Raw genomic sequence first — 18,347 nt, forward strand, 5'->3', positions numbered from 1 at the left:
GAATCTAAGAAAGGGCCATGGTAGCCTTAGAGAGTAGTCCTAGTCGAGAAGATATCTCATTCCCCAAAATTTTTCTTTCTTGAGCTTATTGAAGTGAGGTGGACTATGCTAAGGGAATGAGTAGAATTGGCATGCCACTTTTACAAAAAAGGGACTTCCACATCATCAAATCGTTGTATTCTTTGCCGAAAATTTGGAATTTGTTGAAGTTCACATTAATAATGTTGAAATTTGCAACGTTTGCATCATAGTCAAGTATAGGGAATTGAAGAACAAAGGAACTAATGGAGCTACTAATTCTTTTGCTCTTCAATTACTATGCTTCGACTATGCAAAGAGGGATGGAAAATCAATCTATGGGCAAATGGTACATGGATCCATTGAAATGGACCCAATAACCATTTTCAAACTACATCAAACTCAATGTCTTTTTGGGAGATATTTGCCAAGAATGCTTAGAGTATTACCAATGTTATGAATGATTAATGTTACATGTCAATGTGGAACGCAATCAAGCTTGCAATCCATGGTTGAATAAATGAAACACACAGTTAGGTAATCCATTTTTAGAAGAGAATAGTCTTTCCTAAGAGCTAGGAGTATTGAAAATGGAAAAGTGATGATGATTACTGGATCAGTTAGCTTGAGAAGAAAGCCAAGTAAAATTTGGTAGGATAAGTGTTTTTGAATGATCACATACCAAGGTGCTTAATCAGAGGTAATGTGGTGCAACTATTGACATGGAAATAATAAGATATATAAATGAAATAACAATCCACAATAGTCCCATAGGTTAAAAACATTCAATTGTTCTCCTAGCCCAAGACAAAGTTTGGTGTGTGCATGAATTACTTGTCAATTATGCATCACATATAGGGTGAATCCTCAATTCTATTTTGAATAGGAGATGCAAAATTCCTCATTCTTGAGTAGTATCCAATAAGTGGTTTCAATGAAGCTAAACTCATTAACATCACCTATTGAAATCAAATCAATCGTTATTCTATCTGAGCTATCACCTTTATGCATGATTACAAAATGGTACCCTTGCATTGATTTAGACTACCTTTCCTATCTACCTCTTAGATCTTGTAAATTAAAAATATATTTGTAAATGTATTTCAAAGACTAGAAATTTGTCAAAACCATAAAATGGGACCCAAAATGGTATTATCAATCAAACTAGGCCTCTAACATGGCCCTCTCTACAATCAAGGCATGTGTAGACAATAGGAACATCTTTGTTAAGCACTTGAGTTTTGTTAAACAATTGGCCTAAGACTTGCTATATTTCCACCATTCTTGCATCACTATTCCTAGATTTGGAATCAAGGAGTCCACATACATGATGACATTAGTGCCATATTCCAATCTAGAGGGTGTTTGCCTCATGGTCATCTTGTTTGCTACTTAGTAAGCCCATAACACCACAATATATTCTAGAGACAGAGTGGTGTGCAAATCGGATGTTGTATACGCACGTAGTGAACACCAGAAGGTCCCCAAGAACAAAGAACTCTACAAAAGCTTCATTAAAGCAAAAAGAGATTTTGCACGATATGAGACATATTCCATGGTGGATTCTGTGAGGTTTTTATTCCATGGTGGATTCTTGAGGTTTTTCGGTTGATTCCACAAAACTATATTTATTTGTTGGGGCTCGTACACAAGGTGGATTCCTTGTGTGAGAAGTTGACAGCGATGCCTATCCTTTTCGGGTGTTAGATTAATTTAATGTGCACGTGGGTGATTTCGCAAAATACATATTAAATTAATGGGCGTTTATGAGTTTAGAGTGCACTCATATTAAATTAAGGTCAGGACAAAGTTCCAACCTATTTAATTATTTTGTAGTTGAAGACTGTTAGGTATTCACTTTTGTGGGTTTTATCTTATTATTTTCTAACAATTGTGAATACTTCGGATGCTTTATGTGCGTATAGTGAACGCTGCAAGGTCCCCAAGAACAAATAACTCTACAAAGTTCACATGGAAGAATGATTAAAAATACACACAAAAATATCCAAAATTAAAGAAAATTTAATAACATACAAATTATACATTATAATGGTGGCCAATAAAAAGAATAAATATCTAAGGGAAGGTGTAGGTCATGGTTGTCACATCAGATTGCAATTCTGATCCAAAGAAGATATGTTCTCATGGAAACACATTAAATGGATAGAAATTTCTTAAAAAATTAATAACTAATGATTCGTGGCTCAGAACAGGAGGCTGTAAAAAGAAAAAGTGGCCATTTCAAACCGAAAAACATGGCTATAATGTTTAATGTTGGTTTTGGTGAATGTACGATGCATTTAGATGGAAAAATCACAAAACAAGGGATAAAGAGAAACAAAGAAAGAAAAATCTCGGGAGCGGGGTAAAAGAGGATGTGTGGGTGGGGAAGGGACCCCATCATAGTAAAATTAGGGCATGGCATGCAAGCATGAGTAGAACATGGTATATGCATGAGGGTATACAAAGCAGACGCGCATGGACACATCCCCACATGTAAGACCTTACCGGGAAGGGTGAACTGAGCAACAAGGACCTAAGACTTCACAACAGACTAGAGAGTGATGTCCCCACACTCAAAATATGACCGTCACTTGATAAACGGAAAGTGTAGGGTTAGAAAACCTTGGCCCATGTTGTAGAGAGTCGAGGGGGATTGTCGATGTCGCATGTTGTGTCACAGTCGACTATAGGAGGTACCAAAGTGTCGTCATAGCATCGTGTCTAGCATGGTAGAAACCACACGGTAGCACCTAGGGATTCAGCATTGGTGATGAAGTCGTGAGAAACCGTCCATGGTGAAGGATGTAGCACTCAGCTCAACATCACTCAAATTGGAATGAAAGAGTAGTCATTCACCCCACAACAGACATCACTCAATTGAATAATGATGGAAACCCAATCTCACACTCGGCTTAGAAATCAACGAGGGAGATGGTTTAGAGGGATTATACCAGTGTGAGCAGTTGATGGTGCATTAATGCGTCAAACCTTTCTGGCATATGTGCAAGCAAGAAGGCCATGAATCCTTGTACTGCAGTGTACAGAACATGGTGATGTGTCTTGGGGTGATGGCAGAGACCCATCCCATATGTGCATAGGAAAACGAGAACATACTTGACGCCAAGTCTCCTAACGTCCTCAATCCGCACCTCTCAATAATTGTTTGAGGAAACATCAGTCACGCTCAGCCCCCCTCTCTGTCTCACGCTCTGTTAATAGATGTAGGAGGGCAACTCGTCCCTGAAACCCATTGATGTTATCCTCACTGTCACTTATGCAAAGGATGTATACCTTGTGCTCAATTGATGGTGCAACTGTGTATCTCGCCACATGTGCCAACACACGGTGCAAGAAGGAAGGCTAGGGAACCTTCTAATGCCATGCACACAAACAATTTTGTGATTTGTGCATTGATAGGCCTATCCCATGTATGCAACACCATTTACACATCTCATCTCTCTGTTGAATATAAAGGGCAAGGACTGGTCACTCACCCCACCCTCTGTCTCACAGTTTGTTGATGAATACAGAGAGCAACCCATACTCACATCACCATTCAGTTAGGTTGAAAGCTCATATTGCTCTAGGTTTGTTGATGAAGATTAGCTTTGTCTTGATGATCATGTCAACGTGGATTGGTTGATGAAGAGGCATACCCAAGGAGGTAGCCAACACATCTAGTGCTTGGATTGCATATTGGAAATATCGCCTATTGGATCCAACGCACTAAGGGAGATGGCTCAGAAACTTCTGCTGTAAGAGTTTTGCTAGAGATTCAACTACCTAGACTGTGGGGTGTGATCACCTTTTCCACAACCAACTTCCTATCCAAGGGTGTGTGTCACATTTTCTTAGGACAAGGCCTATTATGACAAGGAATTTCTTCCTTTTCTCCCATAATAGTTTTGCTTTTATTCTTATTTTATATTTTTTTTCTTTTATTTTGTTTTCTTTTGCCCTATTCCCAATGGTTTTTTCACATTTTCTCGAAGAATAGGTCAGCATGACAAGGACCGAAGTCCTTTTCTCCTATGACCCATATATTTTTACTTTTATTTTTTGGTTATTTTTTTTCTGTTGGAAGAGTAGAATGGCAGGAATGCCATGTATCAGAACCATCCTCACCACCTCTACTACATCAGATGGAAAGGAAGCCAAGGAGGAGGGGAAGATAGCTGTGAGGGGCTAACAGAATGAAGCCACATCATCAGAATCAACAAAAGGGTTATCATAAGCATTAGGTAAAATTGTATCAACCATCATGCAAGGAATGAGGAAGTTGTCGACGGTGATCGTCAGGATCCCCAAGGAGAGTAATACTTCTTGAGGTGATAGCCATTAATCAAGAAAGGATCATCTGAAGCATCGAATGGACTTGAACAAAGCCATTAGGGTTGATAGCAAGTACCTTATAAGGGCCCATCCAGCGTTGTTGAAGCTTGCCAAATCAAGAATCATAGACTAGGACTAAGTTGCCTTCCTTGAACTCCTTCTGCTTAATGAAGCAATCATGATAGGCCTTTCTACGAGCTTACATGGCTTCCATGCACTATAGGGACATTCTACGAGTCTCATTGAGACATTCCAGATGCAAGAGACGTCGTTGCATGGACTCGTCATCTCCCAAGCATTCTTTGATACTCACGTGCAGAGGAGGTAGCTCGAGTTCAACAAGAAAGATGGCTTCCATTCCATACACTAGCTAGAAAGGGGTTTGTCTTGTAGCAGCCTTATGGGGGGCCTCTGTAAGTTGGTTGTCCCAATCACGATGATGTGCAGCTATTGTTCTTGTCAAAATCGAGCAGAGGATGCGATTGGTAACTTCGACTTGGTCATTGACTCTGGGGTAATAGGGTGTAGACTTACAATGACTGATCTTGTATAGCTTTGTGAACTCTTCCATAATCTTGTTAAGAAAGTGTGTATCTTTATCACTTACAAGCTCTAGGGGACTAGCAAAGTGGGTGATGATATTCTCGTAACACGAACATAGCCACGCTATTACCATTGTCTCGCTTCAGAGCTTTGACTTCACACCAATTTGTCACGTAGTCTATACAGACCAAGATGTATCTATTCTACTTCCTTTTGGATGGCAGATCAATGGGGTCGAAGAAATCAATTCCCCACTTCTCGAATGGCTTTAGGGAAGAATAGGTTGCAGGGGCATGGCACTGGATTTTGTGGACTTTCCCATTTGCTAACATGCATCACAATGTTTGCAGTAGTCATAGGCATCCTTGTGGAGGGTTGGCTACCAATATCTTGTAAGTAAGGCCTTTTTGACTATCGCTTCTCCTACAAAGTGTCTGCCATAGGGCTCGTCATGGCATGCTTTCAATGCATGATTTCAATCTCATCTCCTGAAACACATCTTTGCAAGACCTCGTATTTTTCTTTCTTGTACAGAGCAGCACCTAATAGGGTGTAGGGGGTTGATTCTAACAGAAGCTTCTTCTTCTCATGGCTCAAGATACCAAAGGAATATTGTTGGGTTTCTAGGAGGTTGGCTATGTTTGCGTACCATGGGGTAACAATTTCAACTTAAAAGAGGGAAGCATTAGGGAGGTCTAGACCATCCTACTCTTCTTCGTAATCACTCTGAGAGGGATCTGCGAAAGATGATCAACCAAGACATGGGAGTGACTAGGTTTGGTAACCACTTCAAAATCAAACTCATGAAACAAAAGGAGCCATCTCATCATTCTTCCCTTCACATTGTCCTTGTTCATCAAGAAGGACATGGCTTCATGGTACATGTAGAATTTGAAGTGCGTCAAGAGCAGATAGTGTCGGAACTTCTCCAAGGAAAATACCATTGCTAGACACTCAAGCTCCATCACTGTGTAGTTTTGCTCTTTGTCGATTACTTTTCAGCTTGCATAATAGATAGGTTGATTTAACTTTAAGGGGCCCTTTTGGCATGAGATTGCACCTAGGCCTTCAATTGATTTATCAATGTGCACATGGAACTCTTTCGTCCAATCGGGAGGATGTAGGATAGGTGCTTCAATCAAACACTGCTTTAGGGTGTTGAATGCCTTGTCACAATCATTGGTCCATGGCCAAGGAATCCCCTCAATTGTTTGAGGTTGGTTGGGGCTATTAAAGCGAAAATCTTCTCAAATTTCTTGGTAGGATCTGTTGCTATCCCTTGTGTAGAGACAATATGGCCTAGAAAAACTTTTGATAGACGCCAAAGACACATTTGTCAAGGTTGAGAGAAATCCCATAATCTCAACATCTGTCAAAGCACTACTCTAGGTGTCCCCAATGCTCACTAATTAGGCTATAGAGACAAAATTCATCTAGGTATACCTCAATAAAATCATGTAGATGGTTCTAGAATACAACCATCATCACTCGTTGGAAGGTAGCAGGGGCATTACAAAGCCTAAATGGCATCACTCTATAAGCATAGGCTATAGACACAAAAGTCATCTAGGTATACCTCAATGAAATCATGTAGATGGTTTTGAAATACAACCATCATCACTCATTGGAAGGTAGCAGGGGCATTACAAAGCCCAAATGGCATCACTCTATAAGCATAGGTTCCCTATTCTATTATGAAGGTCGTTTTGGATTGATCCTCTTCTGTGATTTGGACGTGATTGTATCCACTGAATCCATCCAACAGAGAATAGAGGTCATGACCTGCCACTGTGTCCAATAGTTGGTCTATGAAAGGGATAGGGAAATGATCCTTCTTTGTCTTGGAATTTAGCTTTCGGAAGTCCACACATATTCGTAGCTTTCCATTCTTCTTAGGTACTGCCACAGTGGGAAAAACCCATTCAATGTTAGCCACTAGATAGATAAACTCAGCTTCAAGGAGCTTCAATAATTCGGCTTTCACTAAGGCAAAGTAATTTGGATTCATGCACCTCTGTCTTTGCCTCATAGGTTTAGCATCAGGCTCTAAGTCGATGTAATGTTGGCATACTGTGGGATCAATCCCCTTTAGATCTTTGTATGACCATGCAAACACGTCCAAGTTCTCCTTTAGTAGGTCTCGCAGGACCATGGAAGATTGATGCCCACTTACAAGTGACGTTCAATCCCTTTAGTATCCACAAATGTTAGTTTCTTTTCTCCTTCCATTTCACGAATGAATGTCCCACGGATGGCTTTATAGAAAAGGTATTAGCAGTTTCGGGTTTGGTTTGAGGATGAGTTACTTCTTGGCACGAGGACTCATCTTCCAAGGATGCATCCAAAAACGTCACATAACAAGAATCTTCTACATTTCGTTTAAGCTGCAGGGATGGGGGTTGTTGGTAAGGTGCATCGTCATCATCTTCTCTTAGGAAGGGTAACTTTGGGTGACAAGAGCCACTACTGAAGGAAGGCCTATTCTTCTTAATCCATTTCTTATAGAGGCTTTTCTTATGACGTGACTCATTAATAAGTCCAAAGGGTACCATAGTCATTCTATCGAATAGAAAGGGATCTTCTGCTTCTGAGGCTTTATGAACTTGTGGAACTTCTTTCTCATCTCTGCCTTCTGTGAGGAAGATAGACTTATCTAACTCATTTTCATACTCTTCTTCTACATTATCACTTTCATCCTCTTCAGATTCTATTTCTACCTCTGTGGAGGCTTTGTAAGAGAAGAACAAGCTCTATGTTATGTCCTCTACTTCTGCTTCTGCTTCCACTTTTGCTTTTGCTTCTGTCTCTATCTCTGTCTCTGCCTCTGTATCTTTCTTTGTCTTTTCTACTGCCATGTAATAGAGAGAACAATACATCCATGCTTCTATCTCACTGTCAGAGGTCATTTCAAAAGCCAATTTGGGTTTAGACAGGAGGTATTCACCCAGTGACAAAGACTTTGCTTCCTTCGGCAATGGGCTTACAATGCCCATTGTCAAGGACTGTGTCTCTGTTTTCTTGGAAAAGATCTGTTTGACGACCTCTTTGTCTCCTGATATGTACCATCTATTACTTCATTGGAGGAGTTTGTTACGACTTCGATGGACATGGATCCATTGTCTTTTTGCGATCCATACAACTTCAACACCACTTTGTTGGGTCCTCTGCCTAGGGTTAAGGTTTCTTTGAACCAATCCATCCTTGCTCTTGCTTCAAAGATCTAAGGTCTTTCCAACAACAGAGGGCATGAGGTTTCGTAGGAATTTGGTTTGACCACTAGATATGTCAACCAATAATCTCTTTCTATAAGGGTTGTCTTCATGTATCGAAGAATGCCCAAAGGCTTGATTCTACTTTGGTTTGCCAATCTAATAAGCCACTACATAGGCTACATTCCTTGCAAGCCTAGATCCTTCATTTTCACATCCGTCATTATGTTTACTGATGAGCCTCCATCAATCAATGTGTCTGCTATAAAACACCCTTCAATCCATACACCAATCTATGGGGTTCCTGGATCCAGGAAGACATTAGCCACATCCACTTTCTTCATAGGTTCTGGGGCTTTATTAGACTTGGTTGTTGTGGAAGGAGCAATCCGTAAGCCTTGTCTTCTTGTCAATATGCTTTTAAATTTCTTTCAACAACTAGGAGACAACATCAACAATTGTCAGAATGTTAGGTTAGGTTTAAAAGTGTCTAGGTCTTTGACCAAATCATATTCTTTGATAAGATCCATAGGCTTCTCCAATTGGCCAGGGAATGGGGAAACACCCACTTTTATCTTCCCTTTTTCTTCTAAGAGCGGCAACATCTACACCTCTTCTAATTCTGGAGGTACTTCGGCATCCTCTATCTTCTAGACGTCTGGACCTATCTCTACAACCGTATATGTAACTATTTGTGGCTATGTAGTGCTTTGTACTACATTGTTCTATATTGCACTGTTTTGTTTCTCCCTGGGAAGGTTGAACTTCACTGTCTTGGTAGAGGGAATGTTCTCTTTTGGAACTGTGGGTTCTCCTTTCTTTGCACACGTCATTGCGGCCACTTCAAATTCCACCAAATTGGAAGCAGGTTCTTGGGTTTTTTATTGGGTATCAGGAGTAGCTTTCACAGGTTTGCAGTGTGGCCTTCTCCTTTGCATCGACTGCATAAGGGCTTGTAGTTCATAGACCTTCTAGGGTTTGGATAGTTCTGTGAGATATGACCATTTTCTCCACATCTGTAACACTCCACTTCTGATCTCTGACTGTCGTCCTTTGTAACTCTGAGAGAGAAAACTCCTTGGACCGAAATTGAACTCCCTAGGCTTTGGTCTAATGTCCTACATTGTCATTTTGGATTCCAGCAAGTTGAATCTTGCATCTTCATCTTTCTTTCTTTTTTCATGCATCTCTTTTAGAGAGTAGATATCCTCTGTATGGTTCTTCCTCAAACAGTATGAACAAAAGGACCCACGAATGGTTGGTTTTTGGGTACATTCAGTAGCTAAATGTCCTGCTTGATGGCACTTTCCACACCATGTATTAGAACATATCACATCTCTCCCACCTCCCATAGGAGTGGATATATTGGCAGTATTCACCTTCAGCATCTGTAGCTGTTTTATAATCACACCCATAAGCTCTTTCTTTATACTTGCGACTAAATTGGACAAATAGTCCTTTAGATTTTCACCTCTTGGAGTACTTGTAGTAGGGTTTCGAGAAGCTTCTATAATCTTTGCATACACTGGTTGGGTTGACCCAAAGGGTCCTCTATTCTGGTTGTGATTCAAAGCTCCTATGGAGACTCGGGGTTGTTGATTCCAATGGGTAGGATTCCACTATTGTTGAGTTGCCATTGGGGAAATTGTTTGAGGCCACTATTGTTGTGGTTAAGCCATCATTTGAGGCAATGTTATTTGCGTCCACTATGGATTAGGTTGCGGTACTAATTGCATCTGGGGGTAGGGGTAGGGAATTGTCCGTGAGACTACATTTGGTGGATATATCATTTTTGATATGGGAGGAGGTAGGACTCCTCTACCTAAGGTCGTTGACAACCTTGCTTCAAGTTCATCATACAGTCTTGCACCTTCCACTGCACCTTGTAGATTGACTGGTCTTCTCAATTCCATGAACTTACGAACTTCTGGTTGTAGATCTGTAAGGAAAAATCCCTTCTGAATGCCTTCATCCAAATTATGGTTGGTCCATCTCTTCAGTATGGATTTCATTCGTGAGACATAGGCTTTTACTCGTTCACCAAAGGATTGACTTAGGTTCATAAACTCCTCTCGCATCTGCTCTTCAAAACCTTCACACCTGAATTTAGTGAGGAAGGTCTCGTCCCATATGCCAAAAGTTCCTTTTGCTTGTCTTTCATACCATTGAAACACTGTGCTTTTGAAAGTGGCGGAGAATATTGCTAACCAATGCTCGAGGGTTCTAGCATTATTAGCCACACATGTTACCATAAACTCTGCTATATGAAGATCAAGGTCTTCATTGTACTCTCCCTTAAAAATGGGCAATGGGACTACATTCGCTAGCCTGTCACATCAATATTTCCAAGACAGATTTGACTAGGAAGGTGACCTTGAGTCGCCATGGGGACTTCTATAAAGAGTGCTTTTAGGGCATCAAAGGAGGCTTCTGCTGCAAGCTCATTCTCGGCCTTGATTTTTGTCTTCTCTCTTCTCACGTATCTTTGGACTCGTTCTAATGCTTGAATCTTGATTGCGTCACTCATCAGGGAGTTGGCTCCACCTAATTGGTCTAGACTCAATAGAATAGAATCAGAGGGGGCTTTAAACTCTAGAGGACTCTCTGGCCAACATCTCTTTTACTTCCTACTTTTCTATGTCTTTGAATTTAGTTTTCAAACCTCTACAAAGGGGAAGGTATTCTATTTTGAAGGTATCAAAACTCATTCTTCTGAGGATTGTTGTGGTACCATCATCATAGTAATGCCAGCTTCTGATGGTTTCAACAATATATGTTGTGAAGAATACTCTATCCACCAACTTTCAGTGGGTTGCTAATTGGACAAACATGAGATTATTAGTGCACCATGCATCCAATATTTCTTACTTTTGAGCATCCATTAACAAATTCCAACTCTTTTCTTTCTTGTTTTTGTGAACTTCCATTGACCATGACTCCTGAAGCTTCTTCATGATCTCCCACTTGATAATGTCTAGAAACTTCTCAATGAATGCCAAATATTCCATGGATGATCATTCTCTCTATTTTTGCACTTCAATTTGCTCCCAAACAATTTTCTACCAAGATGCACGTCTCTAATACTCCAATAAGGAGAGGAAATAGTCCACCACATAGAGCATGCATCAAGATGGTGATATGTTTCAGCCATTATGGAATGAACTTCTTGTAGAAAGTGAATTTGACAAAATGAGAATCTCAAAATTTTCAATGGTAGAAGAAACTTTGCAAGCATCCATTGAATTCTTCTCCTCTTGGCAATGCCATTTTCTTCATTTTCAACCTCTTCTAATGCTTGTTGATGGCAGTTTCCCCGGCTGCACACCAAAAACATGGAGCCCCAAAAGAAACACCAAGAAAACAGGGTTTCTACTTCAAAAAATTCTATCTTGTATCATCAACAACCATCTTTTTCATATTTGACATGATCTCAACAAGGAAAAGAACACCAGGAATAAGAAATCTTCACGCAACTTCATAGAAACAATTCTCCCATGACTTTAACTTTAACAAAATCCATCATTCTCTTCATATTCTTCATACAATTCTTTGATAGACATGGAAAACACAAAAGAATACTCCACTTTGAATGGAAAGATGTCACATATGATTCATCTTCAAGGATTCCATAGCTTTCTCTTACAGTCTCTCATAAAATATATACATTGTTTGGCATAGAATTGGCTCTCTCTCTCTCTCTCTCTCTCTCTCTCTCTCTCTCTCTCTCAAAATAATACATAATATCCTCACTAAAACACTCAATAATCCCTCACAATAACCCTTCTTTGGTCGTGTGAATACCCCTCCCAAGAGGTGTGTCTGATATGAAAGGTCATCAAAGCCACTACAGTGACTCTTCATAGCTCATTACTGTCTTCTCTTGAGTCTTCAACAGCTACTTCTTTCACTTACTTGAGCTCTTTTGAACTTACATTCACCTCTTTCCAAGGCTAGAAAACTTTCCCAAAGTCGAATATACATTCCACAAAACACTTACATAGGCATACAAAACAGAACAAAATAGGAACATAAGCTCAACAGAGGGTTAGAAAAGGTCAACAAAAAGCATTAGAACCACATAACTCATACTAAAATCATTCAAAACTATCAAAAACCGTTCAATGATTTTTGAAACAACTTCAAACTTCATCAATCATTACTCCATGCTTCATACAGAAGAAAAACAGAACAAAACATAAGTTATCAGAACCTATCACGACATGATGAGAACATAATAGAACATCATATCTCCACTATAAAACATCATGAGATTCAAAAATATAATCAACCTCATCCAAAACACTCTCAAAGACTTCCAAAACAACTAATCATCATTCAAAATCCATTAAAAATCAACCATTTAGGCCTCAAAACAACAAAAATCAACCAAAAAATACTTGTTATTTTAGCATTCAATAGCTTTCTTATTAATCTATAGAGTCAATCTCATATTAGTCATTACTATTAATGTACATAGTATGGATGATTCAAAAGTATGATATTTTTAGATAATTTTAGTCTATTTTTTATATATTGGATATTATTTTTTATAAATATCTTCAAAATGTGTAGTGAACTTTTAGAATTTATGCATAAAGTAAGTTTCTTTTCAATTAGTTTTAGAGATCTCATGAAAAAGGAAGGGCTCTCAAATTCATGTTGCAAGCGATCACAATTTGAAGGTAGGAAGCAACACTTCAGAGATGAAAAAGTGGAGAAAGAGCGATCTAAGAGAGTTTTGATCATATGTCCTTTGGTTTTACCTCCCTTTTGAAGCCAAGGGAACCATTAGATTTGCCCTCTGATAGTAGCAGAGTAGAAGCTAGTATTTGGTGCGAGTTTTTGGGTATAGCAGGGTGAAACATGACATGGTGAAGGGGAGACTCATTGTAAAAAGGTTTTATCAATCAAGAATTGGTTTTAGGATACTTTGAGCCTCTGATCTCTTGCATGTATGTTGTTTCATCTTACATTGGTTTGTACTCTATGTAATCTCTATCCACATCTCTACTCTCATACAAGAATCTTCCTAGTATCTTACTACCATTAATCCTCGCTTAAGAATCTCTCTAATATCATATACATCTATCCATCCATTACTACTCTTATTCACCCCCACAGCCAGAGACCCCGGTGTCTTCCCAACATATGCACAAATTATCTTGACATCTTTTTGGTGAAGCCAATGTGAAATAGTCGGGGTGGGAGTTCAAAGCTATGATGAGTCTAGCCCACTGGTGAAGGTGTTGTGTGGTAAGAAGACATGTTACAGATGTTTAGGGAGTTTGCAATGTCTATGCACCAACAACAAAGTGTGGAAAGAATGGAAGAATCTATAACAAAGACAGTTCAATCTACGGTAAACAAGGTAGATCAATTTGAGGGTCATGATGTGTCTAAGTATCTCAATACATATATAAAGGAGATGGAGTTGAACAGGGTCTTAAAGCAACAAATAATAGCAAATTTTGAGCGAGTTGTTGTTATGGAGGGAAAAATAAGAATTAGAGAGATATAATAAGCACATGCTAACAATACGAACAATTTCAGATCTAGAATATGTAACCAAGAGGACTTTCTTGGAGTGGGTTGCTAAATCCAATAAAGGGATATTGCCTAATACTACAGAATTGCTACAAGAGTTTGAGTGTAAATACTTTCAACTATCAAATAGGAAACAACAAACTCTTGAGGTTGAACTCTTCTTGAAGGAGATTGCTGATCCTACACTTCAAAGAAGTATTGAAGTACTTTTGGAAGATAAGGATGCTAAACAGGGACTGAAAACTAATTGGAAAGAAGTGGAAGATGTTCTTTTTTTTCTTGCAAAGAGATAGAAATGAAGGGACAAGATGGTTGTGGCTACTACAAGATGGTTGTGGCTAGTATTGTTCCTACTTCTACTTCAACAAAGCAAATAACCAAGCCAATAACTGTAAGTCCCAAAGTTGAAGGCTCACTTTTGGATGAGTTGGTGAAAGGTATGTGAGAATTGCAATTGAAGTTTTCAAGACTTGAAGAAAAAGGACAACCCTCTAAGCAAATACCTCAAACTCATGGAAGTTCTATTTCAAGATGCATATGGTATGATAGTACTGATCACTTTCAAAAGGATTGTGATTCATTCTCAAAGATGCACTAGATAAAGGTGGTGCCTCCTTTAAAGATGGTAAAATTCATTTACACGAGACAGGTTTACCTCTTGTTGGTACCAACTTTGAAAAAGGTGGTGTATGAGAAAACTTGTGGATGATATGTCGGCTAGACATGCCTTAGCCATTATAGAAGCTACTACATATGGTTTGCAGGCGGAACATGTCTCAAAGAAAGAGGCTAAAATGAATGAGAAGTCTGAACATGCTAATGACTTTGGCTTTATGTAGTAAAGACAATAGAAAGAGGAAAGTTTGCTAGGGATGCTTTGCACCAAGCTCTCACCAAGTTGGCAATTATATTTGACAAACAACAGGTTGGGATGATCCTATAGACTCTTTATTAGCGTATACATACATTGCTAGGAACCAAAACAACAAAGATATTGTTGAAGAAAAGTACAAATGAGAAGAAGGCAATGAAGGTATATCAAAGAGGGCAACAAAGGGAAGTGGAAGAAAGGAGACAAAGTTACCTCATGATGAAACTCCACATGATGTTCCTCTACCCAAAGTACCTATGGATGAAGCACCAAGGGAGAAAAAGCATGAGCAAAGCATCTCCAGCTTAAAAATTACAATCTGACATTGAATTGGCTACAGATGTGAAGAAAGTGTTGGACATTCTCACCTAATTTAGAAGGTAAGGAAGTTTTTTCTACAGAATTCATAGGGCTAATAGCACAAGGCTCCATATATTTTAGAAAGTTTCAAGGCTTGCAAAGGAAGGAAGGGAAACATGTTGGTAATGTTCAAAATATCTTGAAGGAAAGTGGTGTGATTGAAGATGATAAAGGGATTTCAAGATTTTTTGAAGAAGTTTCTTTTGTTGATACCATTGGAGAGCTTGCAACCATAGTTCATTCAAATCTAGAGGAAAGTAATGAAGTTGTCAAAGTACATTCATTGGACATAAAGAGAAGATGAAACACGACTCTCAACAACCAAACCTACGAGATCCACAAAGAATTGGTCATATATTTACACCAAAGACTTTAAAGGAGTTGAGGACTGGATGCAATGGATTTCTTACACTAGAGGAGAAAAAGTGATTCCAGGAGGATGTTATCAAAACATGGTAAGGCTTTTATTTTTAACTACATAAATTTGGATGTGTGGATCCTAGTGTTCTTGCTCTAATAGTTATTTTCACTATGCCTCATGTGCCTTGGAACTCGAGACCTATTCCTATTCCTAAGGCTCACTTACCAAAGTTGATTGAGTTGTTGAATGAAAAGATCAAGATGGGTATTTTGGAGCCTTGTTGTGCTCCATATTCAAATAGGTGGTTCACAGTGCCAAAGAAGAATGGAGCTTTGAGGTTTATACAAGATATGCAACCAGTGAACAAAGTGACTATCAGGAATATTGGCATAAGTTCAATTGTGAATGAGTTTGCAAAAAAATTTGCAAGAAGGGTGATTTATTCTATGGGAGATCTCTACTCTGTATATGGTCAATTTCAATTGGATGTGGATATTAGGGATTTAACAACTATGAGGACACCTTTGGGTTTAGTAAGGATGTGTACCTTACCTTAGGGAGCAACTAAGTAGGTTGCAGATATGATGAATGGGATAAACAAAGTCCTTTGTGACTTCATACCACAGGTTACAAATCCTTTTCTTGATGATATGCCTATAAAAGGGTGTGAAGAAGGGGTCAAGGATGAGACCGTGGATTGGAGGGGGTATCACAAGTTTGTTGCAAATCATATTTCTAATTGTAAGAAGATCTTATCTAGGTTAAAAGAGGTAAATCTTATTCTTTTTGGGCTGAAGTTAGTTTTTGGAGTCAAGGAAGTTTTGATTGTGGGACATATGTGTGGGTCTTATGTTCGAAGGCCTTCTCCAATAAAGGTTGAAGCCATTCAAAAGTTGAAGGAGACTTGTATTTCCGTAACTAAGGTGAGATGATTCTTGGATGCATGTGTTTCCTATCTTATTTTGATCTCACACTTTGCACATGTAGTAGATGCACTCTATCAATTGTTGAGGAAAGGTCAAAAGTCTCATTAGCATGAATCACATATAAAGGCAATGAGGAAGTTGAAACATTTGTTGTGATTTGCACCCACACTAAGGAAAGTAAATTATGAGTGTGGAAGGCCTATCATTGTTACAATGGATACTATATGAATAGGAAATGGGTGGGCTATCATTGTTACAATGGTTACTAGTTGAATAGGAATTGGGTGGGCTATTGGACAAGATGATGAAAAGAGAAATAGATATGATGTGTGGTTTGGAGCCAAAGTCTTAAGTCCTCAACAACAAAATTACCCATAGGTTAAGAGGGAATTATAGGGAGTAGTCATTGCATTGAAGTCTGATAAAGAATACTCTATTGATGGATTGAGATAAATTGTCTACCTTTGCTTGGGATAATCACTAGTTGCTCAACTTCAAATATTGCTATGTTGCGATGGATTGCTTACATCAAGTCCTTGAACCTAGAGCTTTGCCATATTGTAGGTAAAGATAATCCAATTGCAGATATGTTATCGAGAGCTAAGTATGAGGATGAAGAATATATGGTTGCTAAGGGAGATGATGTTGGTACGAATTTCTAATCCACTTCTTATGTTCAACTAGATCATTGTTGATGTGCATCTTCTCTTGATTCATTTTTAGAAGACATGTATGATGGTGAGTGGCTACTTATTGGGGACGCTACTTGAAAACTTTGACTAAGTAGGAGGGATGGACTAATCATGAGTTTAAAAGAATCCAAAGAAAAGCATACATGTATTTCTTGAAGAATGGCCATATATGGAAGTATCCAAAGCAATGAGATAGGACTCTACAGAGGGTAATATGTGATAAGGAGACTTAACAACAAATTATCAAAGAGTTTCATGAGAGTCTATGAGCTAGTCATCGAGGTGTGTAGACCACTTTTACAAAGATTAAAGAAAGATATTGGTGAAAATGTATGTATAAAGATGTGTTGCAGTTTATGGGGACCTGTGCTACTTGCCAAAAGTATTCCAATGTGCGATATTGTGATGGTCTCCATCCTACCTATCCGTTAGCTATGCATCACAAATGGGTAGTTGACTTTGTTACTATGCCCATGGTACTTTGGCAAATGTGATACATTGTACTTGCCAGGGAATATCTAACAAATCAGGTGGAAGGTTGAGTGTTGAGAACAAAGGCTACAAGTGTGGTATGTAAATTTCTTTTGGAAGATGTTATTTGTTGCTATGGTTCTATTGAAAAGATAATACAAATAGAGGATAGTTGGATGCAAAAGAAGCTAGGGAATTCTTCTTGAGATTGGGTATAAAGCTTGCTCTCACTTCAACATACAATCTTGAAGATAATGGGAAAAGTAAACGTGGACACTCGCCTATTGTTAAAGCTTTATCCAAGGCATGCAAAGGTAAGATTTGCCAAGCTACTTCCATATGCTTTATGGGTTTATCACACTACACATAGTACAATGAATGGATATATGCCTACTGAGTTGATGTATGGCCAAAAGCCTATTATGCCTATTGAGGATGTTATTACTACTTGGAGTGTGCTACCTTGGGAGAATGATTTGAACAGGGAGGACCTTCTTGCTTTCTGGATTCGACAGCTAGAAAAGAGGCATGAAGACATCAAGATTGCAACCATGTGTTTAAAAGATGCCAAGTTGAAGAATAAAGAGCCTATGATAATAGTATTGACACTCAACATAGTACACTCAAAAAGGTTTCTAAGAGATGCTTTGGTCTTTATATTGTGAAGCATTGAGGGAGACAATGAGCACTTGTGGTCCCTACCCAAATGGAATCAATCTTCTCGCATTAAGGGATGCAAAAGGGGCACCACCTAGCCAAATTGAAAGTAGACTAGGGCCCTTTTACATATATGAGTAAAGAGATGAAGATGTAAAAGAGAAAGATAGAAAAATATGTGGTACAATATAAAGCCAATAATTAAAGATGCTAATATTTAGAGTTGCATCCCAGCCCAAAATGGTAGGGGGGACAAGCACACATAAGTGGAGGAATAATGGTGGTGACAACGTAGGAAGAGAAAGACGAAGAAAGATGGAGAGGATGATGGTGCAGAGGGGTTTGGGATACTGGAATGTA

Source organism: Lygodium microphyllum, chromosome 12, assembly GCF_053477565.2.
Source record: "Lygodium microphyllum isolate KBCC chromosome 12, Lygodium_microphyllum_v1.1.10, whole genome shotgun sequence".
In the NCBI taxonomy this organism is placed as follows: domain Eukaryota; kingdom Viridiplantae; phylum Streptophyta; class Polypodiopsida; order Schizaeales; family Lygodiaceae; genus Lygodium; species Lygodium microphyllum.